Below are 13,387 nucleotides of genomic sequence, written 5' to 3'. Positions count from 1 at the left end.
CCCCCCCCCCAAAAAAATAAATAAATTTAAGTTTGTTTTTAAAAAATATTTTCAATTTCAAAAATTATTTTCTACTCTAGTAAAAATAAAAGATATTTCTCAACAATATTTTTTCATTCATAAATCAAACACTAAAAATTTTTTTCGGAAAATATTTTTTACTCACCAACCAAACATGAGAAAATAAGTCAAAAATCAACTTGTTTTCCAGGAAAACATTTTCCTTCATACCAAACAATTTAACTAGATGCAATCTAATTATAAATTTAAAATTATATTTGAAATTTACAATTTAAATCATATATTAAAATAGAACCAAACAGAACGATCAACACCAATACGCATATTGTTTCGGTCGAATAAGTTTGAGTCAAATAATAATTCTCAAAATACTTGATCAAGATGAACTTGAGTGAAACTTAATCCTTAGTGCAATTTTATACTTCAAATTTGATGTAAATTTTCTTAATTTAAAGTTATTAACTGTAACCACTATTTATTCAAATTATGTTTAAAACTTACAAATATGTCTATAAAATTGAATTAAATCCAACGATGAACACCTTTAATTAATTACACTAAAATGTATATGTATTGTTTTAATAGAATAGGTTCGAGCCAAATAAAAATTAATCTCACATATGAATTTTTTAAGGCAAAAGTAGAAATCTCGAACACATCGCTAAAGAGGTATAGCTTATATGTGTAGTATGAGGGCTCCTAAGGCCATTAGTTCTAGGTTGCAACAACTTATCTTTCTATGAAGTTGTATCTCCTCTGAGTTTTGTTTTTTCTGGTTAACAAACTGTGATGTAGTTTGTTATGATATGTCAATACCATTTGGTGATTAATGAATATACATTTAATTACCCAAAAAAAAATAAAAATCTCAAAGTACGATCAAGATAAAATTTAGGTAATTGTGAAGTTGATTTTTATTTAAATTTGATATAATTATTAGTCAAAGATAATTATATGTAACCTCTAATTTATTTAAATTATATTTAAAATTTATGATTAAAGCCTTATAAAGTTATTAATCGAATAGAAAAATGAACACACCTTTAATTATACTAACTTAATAAATATATTGTTCGATAGAAGAAATCTAAAACATAGAGCATATAATAGTTATATAATCTCGTAATTTTATAATAAAGATTGTATATATCATTAATTTACTTTTAACATTTATTTGATGAATTTGTCTTCAATTTAATACTATTTTGATGAGTATTTGATTTATGCTTCCATGTAAAAAAAAATATGCAAGTACTATATCTGTAAGTGTAGAAATCTCTCAGATAACACATATACATACATAACTTTATAAATATTTATCTTACTATACAAATTTGTTACGACTAATTTACTGTGATTATATTAGTACTATGATAATGATAATTTTAATTGTGTGAAAAAATTATGTAATGTGGCTAAAATACAACTATTTCTATAACAAATTTTAATTTGTGATAAAAGAAAATGATTAGCTAAGAATTCTATCTTAATAATAAATCTATGACTATATTATTTCGTCATGAAAAATAAATTATAGTTATTAGGCTAATTATTATCACAAATTCTTATAACTTGAAGCAAAATTATTTATACAATCATGATATTTTATTTCAAATAATTTATTGTTGTAAAAATGTTGCTATTGCTACACTAAGTTTTAACTCGTGGAAAAAAATAGTAAAAAGCTATAACATTTACTATAAAAAAAAGTCTATGACTATATCATTTGACTATTACCACACTTTCTATTAACTTGAAGCAAAAATATTTATCTAGCTATAATAATTTGTTTCAAATAATTTATCGTGGCTCAAAAGTTACTATTCTTACGGTAAGTTTTAAATCATGGATTAAATTAATAATTAGCTACAAAATTTCTTATAGCAAAAAAATACGTGGCTATATCATTTAACTGTTGTCACATTTCATAATTACTTAAAGCTAAAAAATGATATTTACCTATAACAATTTGTTTCAAATAAGTTATTGTGGCTAAAAGGTCACTATTGCACAATAAATTTTGCCTTGCAACAAAATTAATAATTAGCTAAAAAAAATTACTATTGAAAAAATCTATGACTATATTATTTAAGTTTTACCACAATTCCTTATAAGTTGAAGCAAAATATTTTGTTTCAAATAATTTATTGTGGCTAAAAGGTTAATATTGCCACAATAATATTTATCGCATAGCAAAAACATACTATCAGCTATAATTTTTTATCATAGCAATAGAGTTGTAACTACTTAGACAATTACTGCCACAATTATTAATAATTATAGCAAAAATAAAGAATTAGCTTCATCAATTTGATTTTTGTGGCTAAGAAATTTTACTAATTTATAGATAGCTATGGAGTTCAAAATTTTGTGGCTATTACTAGGAAATAGCTACGATTTTTTAATTCATAGCTTAAATTTCGTAGCTATAGATATATTTTGTTGTAGTGAAATTGCATTTTTTATATATGAGGAAGATGTATTTATATAATTCAATCTTTAGATAATTAACAGATTATTATTTAATTAGATACTATTAAATTTAAAAAAATTAATTTAATAGAGGGGCAAAATGATAATTCAATTTTTTAGATAGGAGCTTTCCAGCTTAAATAATATATGATTTAGCTTAGTTAAGAGAAACATAATGATGACTTATACTAATTTAATTGTATGTCGAGTGTGTAACAAAATATTTCCTCATATTGTGCTACTACTCAATCATTTTGATCAAGTTCATGAAAGAAAGAAGGTTATATAATGAATATCAAATAAAGAACAACAACACAAATCATACACAATATCAAAATTTAATTAAATATCTAATTAAATAATAATATTTTAATTATATAATGGTTGAATACTTGAATTTGAAATCCAATAGCTGCACTTTAATTCTTTATATGACATTATAAACTCCCTTACATTTTAAATGATGAAGTCCAGAAGTCAATTGATTAACTATTTTTTTCCTTACTCTTCTCCTTTCATTCACTATATTTTTATTATTTTTTCCTTGTGTTATATAACCATTAGAGTTGCAATAGTGATAGTGGTGTTACAAACATGAGCATTGATATGTTTTTATTTTATATTTCAGATTTCATGTTGACTTTTTTTCAGTTCAACTCTCAAGTTACTAATCAAAGTACCATATTCATGAAAAATTTACTTTTCTTATATAGTTAGTGTATGCAGTGATAACATGTTTCAAAAAAATTATGTGATTATGCAAAGTCTTATACTAAATCACTTGAAATACACATGTGTTGCACGTGTTTGAAAAGTAATTTTAAATAAAAGGACACTTAATGATAATTGTTTACTAGAACTAGGGGTGTACATGGTCGGGTTGGTTCGGGTTTTTCAAATATCAAACCAAACCATTTGTGTCGGATTTTTAAATCTATAAACCAAACCAAACCAATAAAACTCGAGTTTTTCAACCTCGGTTTTTTTCAGATTTTTTCGGGTTTTTCCGCTAAAGTATTCATACAAACATATATTTACTTGTACTTCAAATATTTCTTCAGGCCTACCAAAATACAACTATCTAAGGTGTTTCTTAAGAAAATAACACAAAATATGATATGAGTAATGACACTAAAATATCCAACAAAAATAATAATAATGAAATCGCGTAAAACAAATATTGCAAATTAACAAGTCATAATGAAAATGATCATAATTTAAAAGTACTAAATCATGCTAAAATAAGTTTAATAAGTATTAGTTACATAACTAAATATTAAAGAAAATTGAAATTAGATTATGTATTTGAATTGTCTAAACCAATGTAAAACCCATATTCAATATTATTTTCATTCTTAGTGTTGAATTGATTTCCTTTTTGCATTAGTATTAATTTGATTTTGATTTAAGCTTTATTATAATTACAAATATATGTGGACTATAATCTTTATTGAACCATTTAGAATTCTAAGTTTCAAACTTGAAATAATATATTAAAAGATAAAAACCATGAAAATGTATAAGAAATATTTAAAAATTATATCAAAGTAAATATTTTTATGCATAAAATAAAATTTTAAAATTATATATAAATTCGGGTTGGTTTGGTCTCGGGTTGGTTTTTTTTAGTTAAAACCAAACCAATCTAAATATAGTCGGGTTTTTTTTTTCAACACCAAACCAAATCAAATCAACCACTAGTCGGGTTTTTTCTCCGATTTGACTCGATTTGCGATTTGATTCGATTTTCGGTTTGATTTTGTACACCCCTAACTAGAACCATGTCGGAGGTGTTTATATAAAAGGGCACTTAATGATATGAATTGTCTCCCTTAAAGAGAATGGAGAAACATTCACGTCGGAAGTGTTTTTCGTTGTAAGGATGTTTTGAAGTAAACTAATAATAAAAAGAATGTTTTCCTTGCATAAGAAATGTGATTCGCTGATAGAATCAAAATGAATCACTTTCTTAAAAGAGAATGTAGAAACAAGGATCGCTTCCCTCGTAAGGAAGTTTTTCACATAAACTAATAAATCAAAGCTCATCTTCATCATATAATTAGAAAAAGTTGATTTTCCTCGATTTAGAATGAATTTCCACCCAAAAATAGAATGACTGATCAAACAAGAATGAATCATAGTCGGTCCTAAAAGAGATAACAAAAAAATCGAATTAACACAAATATAAATTGGTCAACAAATAAATAATGAATATCAAATTATTATATCAAATAATAATAATAATGATATGTAAACTAATATATTCGTGTACGATTTTACCATTTCGTTGTATTGCTAGCATATAACATCTTCTTACATGAACTTGATCAAAATGATAGAGTAGTGATAAAGTATGAGGAAATATTTTTTCACAAACTCGACATCCAATTAAATTAGTATAAGTCACAGTTATGTTTCTCTTAACCAAACTGAATCATATATTAGTTAAAGTGGGAAGCTCCTATCTTCAAAGTTGGATTGTCATTTTGACCTTCCAAAAACTCAAAGTTTAATTAAATATCAAATTAAGTTTTGATTTAGTGGAGGGAGAATATGGTAATCCAACTTTGAAGATAGGAGTTTTCCACTTTAAATAATATATAATTCAGCTTAGTTAAGAGAAACATAATGGTGACTTATAGTAATAATTTAATTGCATGTCGAGTGTGTGGCAAAATATATCATCATGTTGTGCCGCTACCCTATCATTTTGATCAAGTTCATGGAAGAAAAGGTTATATGCTAGCAATACAAGGAAATGGTAAAATCACACATGAACATATTAGTTTATATATTATTTCTATTTGACATAATAATTTGATATTCGTTATTTATTTGTCAACCAATTTATATTTGTTTTAAGTAGTTTTTTTGTGTTACCTCTTTTAGAACCGACTATGATTCATTCTTGTTCGATCAAAAAATCACCATCTTGTTAGGAGGAAGAAGAACTTTGAATTTTAAGTTTGTTTGAAAACTTCCTTACAAGAGAAAACGCTCCTATCTAGGGTGTTTCTTGCTTCTATTTTTGGGTGACAAGTCATTCTAAATCGAGGTAAATTACCTTTTCTATATGAGGAAGATGTATTTATAAGCTTTTGGAAACTACACCTTCCTCGTATAAAAAAAGGTAATTTGCCTCGATTTAGAATGAATTGCCACAAAAAAATAGAAGCAAGAAACACCCTAGATAAGAGTGTTTTCTCTTGTAAGGAAGTTTTCAAACAAATAAAAAATTCAAGTTCCTCTCCCTTCTATCAAGATGTAGTTTTCTGATCGAACAAGAATGATCATAGTCGATCCTAAAAGAGGTATAAAAAAATCGACTTGGAATAAATATAAATTGGCCAACAAATAAATAATGAATATCAAACTATTATCAAATAATAATAATAATATATAACTAATATATTCATGTCTGATTTTACCATTTCGTTGTATTGCTAGCATATAACGTTTTTTTCCATTAACTTGAACAAAATGATAGAGTAGTGACACAACATGAGAAAAAAATTCGCCACACACTCGACATGCAATTAAATTAGTATAAGCCACCATTATATTCTCTTAATTAAGCTGAATCATATATTATTTAAAGTGGGGAACTCCTATCTTTAAAATTGGATTACCATTTTGTCACTTCACTAAATCAAAATTTGATTAAATATCAAACTAAATAATAATATTTTAAGTTTTTGATTTAGTGGAGGGAAAATGACAATTCAACTTTGAAGATAGGAGCTTCCCACTTTAAAGAATATATGATTCAGCTTAGTTAAGAGAAATATAACGACGGCTTATACTAATTTAATTGCATGTCGAGTGTGTGAAAAAATATTTACTCATGTTGTGCCACTACTCTATCATTTTGATCAAGTTCATGGTAGAAAGGTTATATAACAGCAATACAACGAAATGGTAAAATAACACATGAACATATTAGTTTATATATTATTACTATTTGATATAATAATTTGATATTCATTATTTATTTGTCAACCAAATTATATTTGTGTTAAGTCTATTTTTTTGTTACCTCTTTTAGGACTGACTATGAGTCATTCTTAATCGATCAAAAAATCACCTCTTGATAGGAGGGAGAGGAACTTTTTTAGCTTGTTTGTAAACCTCCTTACAAGAGAAAACGCTCCTATCTAAGATGTTTCTCGCTTCTATTTTTGGGTGAACATTCATTCTAAATCGAGATAAATTACCTTTTTTATATGAGGAATATGTATAAACCCATTGGTACATCAAAAATATGCTAAATCCTTTTTTCTGGTTCACCCATGCGGTATTATATGCTTTTGGAAACTACACTTTTTATGTCGCATCCATGTCAAATTCTCTAAAATACACTATTTTTGGAGATTCGGGCACGCACACGTTGACATTTTTTGATGTCTCAATGGATTATATGTCGGATTTATACTACTGTTCATTTTCTGATGTCTCAATGGATTCTATGTCTATTTAACTACTAAATATTACTACCAGATATAAAGACGATAAGCAGATGAGACTAGCCTCTGCCTCTCCCACATAAATGTACGACAATACTAAGCTACCTACTACTCCACTATCCTAATCTTCGACCTCCAAACCTTCACATCTAGGGTCATGTCATTATTAAGCCAAATTGAGTTAAACAACAAGATCCCAAATTGTGCACTACTATAAACATCTGCTCGAGTAATTGTCTGCAGAAAGAATACTTACCCCCAATCTCCTTAGCCGCCTCAGTTACATAACTTCCATCTTTTCTCCTATGAGTCTCAGTCCACATTCTGCCTCGATCAACAGCTTTTCCCTTTGCCATCTGAAAATTTTAAATTGTAAAACATTAGTAATTAATTGAGAATATACCTATCAAAACACATCATTTTTATACTGGTTTTGCTTCTGCATCTATGCATACATATTAAATAAGTTGTAAATTTGCACATATATAGACTGATATATAAAATGCATTAAATCAATACAAAAAAAATCCATTTTCATTAGGCTCCCTACTCAATATGGCAACCACATGTTCATTCATTAATACACCAAAAGCTTCAGATTCTGGTCCACCTTGACAATCTACCAACTAAATACATCCACAAATCTCTTTAAGAAATTTGGAAAAAAAAAGGTAAGAGCCTCTTGTGCAATCTTCTGGTTGTGACATATTTCGCACAAATGACTTCAAGTGTCTTAAATACCTAATCAAAAGATGAATAATCAGTGAATAGATACAATTTTATATCTTTGACTTAAAGAATAAATTTCAGTAAAAAAGAAAAAGAAATTTTAGTTACCTTTCCACAAAATACATCCATCAATACTGCATGCACTGGACCCCAAGTTTTGCTTCAGTGACTAGATGACAAGTCAATGAACCATGATTGTAAAGAATATGGGACCAAATAATATTTCTAAGTGGTTGATAGTGTGAACATATCGAGACTGCAGCTTGTCAAGATGTGAGAGACTTAAATTTTTGGCACATAGTTGTCGAAAGAATGAACTTATCAGGCAAAATTTTACGTATTGCAATTGGTAACAAGTGTTGCATGAGAATGTGAAAATCATGACTTTTCATTCAAAAAATCTTTCATTGTTTAAGTCAATACATCTCAAAATGTTGCTTGCATATCCATCAGGCATTTTGACATTCTTTAAAGTCCGCAGAAATACGTCTTTTTTAAAACCATTTTTCTTTGAATTTAGAATAGTAAACAAAGATGAGAGATAATATTCATTCTCATCTGGCCAAAGTTCTTGTCTTATACCCATTTCTTTAAGATCATTTCGAGCTTGACGATTGTCTTTTGATTTTTCAGAATCACTAGGCAAATTGTATATCACATTCTCACACATGTTTTTTTCAATGTGCATACCATCTAGATTACGACGCAACAAGTTAGATTCCCAATAAGGAAGGTCAAAAAATATTCTTCTCTTTCTCCGTTGTCTCGATTCATCTTCAATAACAATATTCCCCTAGCAATTTTGCGCTTATTATTCAACTCGTATACTTTTCCAAAATTGACAAGAATGCCCTCCATTTGTTTCAAGATGTCAGATCCTGATAATGTAATTGGTGGCTCCAATTGCTCGATTTTTCCATTAAAACGAAGACGATGTAATTGAGTGTATGTGTTCCATCCAGATAAGTTACCAAGCCCGGGAAAGTCACTAATTGTCCACATTAAAGCTACTCGCATTTTAAATGTTTCATTTTTTGAAGAATCTAATGTATCCACTCCATCATACCACAATTCCCTCAACTCTTGGATAAGAGGTTGTAAATAGACGTCTATGTCATTTCCTGACCTTTTTTTTCCCTGGAATGATCATTGAGAGAATAAATGAAGATTGTTTCCTGCATTCCCAAGGAGGTAGGTTGTATGGAATAAGAATCACTGGCCAAATACAATAGGTTGTTGACATTGCTCGAAAAGGATTAAAACCATCACTAGCTAGACCTAGTCGTACATTTCGAGGATCTGTAGCAAATTCAGGATGAAGTAAGTTAAACTTTTTCCATGACTTAAAATCCCAGGTGCCTCATCAATTCATCTTGATTCTTCACCGTGTAAATACCAAAATTTGTAATTATCTGGAAAAGGCTTTAAAATTAGGTGCTCTTCATGAACTACACTTCTTTTCTACCACTTATTGAAACCACATCTCAAACATGGACATTTAATTACATGTCCATCAATAGATCCATGCTCAAATATCCAGAAACTTTCTTACCCCATCTACATATTCAAGAGGGTTTAGTGGTTTGCCAATCCAAGATTTATCAATTGACATAGCTAAAAAGGACAACATAACAATTCAACCTGAAGTTAAATGATAACATAATATTAAAATAAAAATAAAAACAACAAGTATCTGTATGATAATAACTATTTACATGAATTGTGAATCAATAATATAAAGTAATTCTATGCAAGTAAAGTAAATTTTGTTTTCAATTACTGAACATCTTATTACAACCAAGTATCTTAACCAGCTTATGACATATACAAAATTAAAAATACTAGCATACATACCTATACAATGAACTAATAATCATAATAGCAAGTCATGTCTATATATTAATTAAGTTATTTGCAAATCTGAAAATTAAAGTAAATAACTTACAAAGATAAGTACACTTGATGTGAAATTAGTTGAAACCTTGTATATGCGAATCAACAACAATCCAAGAGTATCATATATCTTATTTCCACCTTCTCAAATATGAGTGTCCAAAGAACAGAAGATGGTAGACAAGTTTAAACAATAACACTTCTTCATCATTAGATCATCATCACATTAATCACAAAAAATAAAAAATTATATTATCGACGTTGATCTCAATAATAAATATACCTGTCAAAGGATTCCTATCAATGTTGATTCCAGTCCTCACCAATAATTTTTTATGCCTCAACAACCTATCATGCCCATATATGAAAATTAGGTTAATAACATTAGTAACTCAATATAGAGCATTATAACAAATTTTAACTAATTCACCCACAAAAGAGAAATGAAATTTCCTGATTCTCTTGCGAAATTCAAATTCTTTTGCGAAATTCCAAGGTGAGATATCTTCTTTGTTCTTATCCACAAAATGAAAATCTCTAAGAACCAGATCTACTAAAGTAAATAAAAACTAATAAAGGTTTTACTCTATAACAAGCAAAAATCTGAAAATCACGATACTATTTCTATTTAAGGCAAAACCAAAGCTAAACTATATCATGCAAAATCACTTTAGCGGATGCAAAATCACAAACCCTACATGCATGATAACAACAAATCTCTACAAACTAACAACAAATACATTTAAGTTAAGAACATGCATGAACAAATAGATAATACATAGATTCAGAAAAAATCAGAAAACTGAGAATTTAACCATTAAAAACACTTATTGAGAGCTTAAATAGAAAATATTACACTGAATTAGAACTATTTAAAGTGAAAAGTTCACAAATAAACTTACGGATTGAGAGCTTACCGTAAATTGGGAAGATTGATTTGTGAGGATCTTACTGATTGAGAGCTTACCATAAATGGAGAAGCTTGATTTGTGAGGATCTTACTAATTGAGAGCTTACATGAATGGATGAATCTCTCAATTCAGAGAAAATTGAGAGATTTGGGCGATTTAGGGTTATGGGTTTCTTGAGAAGATTTGGTACTGTACCCACCTTTATAACTTATTTTTGCTTTATTTTTTAGGGCTGGGCTTTTTAAAAAGGAAAATATGTGGGGTCATGGGTCTCTTTGGCATTTTTAAACTTGGAGTATATTTGTGAATATGGATCATGGGCTTATTTATTATTTTTAAAACTTGGGAAAAGATATAAGTTTACAAAATATATTATAATTCCAACACATTTTAAATATATTATTATTTGATGAAAATCGAGGCACATTTTCTAAATCTCTATTCTGACGTTTCTTCTTCTCCAAGTGCAAGGGATTTTCATCTTCCAAGAACATCCTCTATTCTTGAAAGATGAAACCATTGTAATCATACGCTACTCTTCCCCATACACTTCTCTTCCATTAACTTATTCAACCTTTTCATCGTCCTATACCCCTCTCAAATCTTCATCTATTTTTTTCAATCTTCTTCCTCAAGTTCAAAGCTCTCATCTTTGGTAAGTTGAACCTTCTGTCATGGTGTTTTTCAGTAATTTTTAGCCATATTTGGTTGTGTATTTTGTTATGGTAGTGTAATGATTTAATGACCCATTTTTCTGGACTTTTTTTCTTCATGTTCTTGTTTGGGATGAAGTGTTTTCGCCGTATTCTGTGAATATTTGTTGTCCCTAATGACGTTTTTATTTGGATAGAAGTATTTAGCTCTATTTGATTGCTTATATTATTATTTTTTTAAAATATGTTTATCTCGCCTATTGATTTTGAAATTTTTACTGAACATTGATCGACTTTAATGTCGTTTCTGTTTATTACATTGTTGATTTCTGTTGGAACTGCCATTTATTTTGCATGTTTTATTTGAGTATTACTCCGTTTATGTTAATAAATTAGTGATCGATAAATATGTTTTTGCATGTAGATTATAAAGTATGGCTAAAACTAGAGGTGGAAGCACTAAACCATCTGCTCCTATTGCTCTTAGAACTAAAAACGAAAGGCTGAAGAAGTTTTGAAAACTTGTAAAAATAAAAAAATTGCAGTCGGAGAACCCAAGTCTGATTCAGAAACGAAAACAATGGCGGATATTGACAACTACTAAAATAGTAGTGTTGATGCTAGTGATAATGTTGAGAGTAGTGAAGGGGAAAGTGATAGTGAGGAGAGTAGTAGAGACACTAGTTGTCACGACCCAAATTCACAAGTCGTGATGGCACCTATGTTCCCAACCAATAGGTAAGCCAACCCAACATATTTACCAATTATGATTAACTAATGAGGTAAAAAGGTAAACAACGAGTAAAAATTCCAACACTAAGTTCCTTATAAATATGAAATGCGGAAAGCTAAAATACTACCCAAGACTTAGTCAGTCGATCCACGATGACCCATATAGCATCGAACTTACCCAAGGTACGTGGCAACCCTACCACAAAGTCCATAGCAATACGCTCCCACTTCCACTCAGGTATGGGCATCCTCTGAGTCACACCTCCAGGCTTTTGGTGTTCATACTTCACTTGCTGACAATTCAAACACCGAGATACAAAATCTACTATGTCCCTCTTCATATGACACCACCAATAATGCTGCTTCAAGTCACGATACATCTTAGTAGCCCCAGGATGAATAGAGTACCTTGAGCTATGTGCCTCTTCCATGATGAGTCTAGTCAAATCACCTGTCCGAGGAACACATATACGACCTTTTATCCTCAAAACTCCGTCACCATCAAGAATTGCATCTTTGGCTTCTCCTTTTGACACCTTGTCTCGAATCTTACATAAATCACCATCATTAAACTGTTGAGTTCGAATCTGCTCCAATAAGGAAGACCTAGCCTCCATATAAGCCAAAACCTTACCAGATTCTGAAATATCAAGCCTCTCAAAGCTATTGGCCAAGGATTGGACATCCCTAGCTAAAGGATGCTCGCCAACCTGTAACATGGCTAGACTACCCATACTTACCGCCTTTCGACTCAAGGCATCTGCTACCACATTTGCCTTGCCTGGATGATAAAGAATAGTCATGTCGTAGTCTTTGAGCAATTCCAACCATCTTCGCTGCCTCAAATTGAGATCTCTCTGATCGAATATATACTGGAGACTACGATGATCCGTGAACACCTCACAATGCACACCATAAAGATAATGCCTCCAAATTTTCAACGCAAACACAACAGCCGCCAACTCCAAATCATGAATAGGATAGTTCTTCTCATGAACCTTCAACTGCCTCGAAGCATAAGCTATCACCTTTCCCTTCTGCATCAATACACAACCAAGACCGATTCGAGAAGCATCACAATATACAACAAAACCCTCTCCCTCCACGGGTAGGGTTAAAATCGGAGCAGTAGTCAATAAAGTCTTGAGCTTTTGAAAACTCACCTCACATTCATCAGACCACTGGAAAACCACTTCTTTTTGGGTCAATCTAGTTAATGGAGATGCAATGGATGAGAACCCCTCTACAAACCGTCGATAATAACCTGCAAGGCCTAAGAAACTCCGAATCTCAGTAACTGAAGCAGGTCTGACCCAATCTCGAACTGCCTCAATCTTCTTAGGATCCACCATAATACCTTCGGTCAATCCAAAAGACATCACCAAAAATTCGTAATGGCCATAACGTGTTCGAAAAGCTGTCTTAGGGATATCCTCCGCCCTAACATTCAACTGATGGTATCCGAATCTCAAGTCAATCTTGGAAAAAAATAGAAGCACCCTGCAACTGATAA

The sequence above is a fragment of the Solanum tuberosum genome, unplaced genomic scaffold (genome assembly GCF_000226075.1).
Source record: "Solanum tuberosum cultivar DM 1-3 516 R44 unplaced genomic scaffold, SolTub_3.0 scf00376, whole genome shotgun sequence".
NCBI classification, from domain to species: Eukaryota; Viridiplantae; Streptophyta; class Magnoliopsida; order Solanales; family Solanaceae; genus Solanum; species Solanum tuberosum.
Note: the sequence above shows the minus strand (reverse complement) of the source record.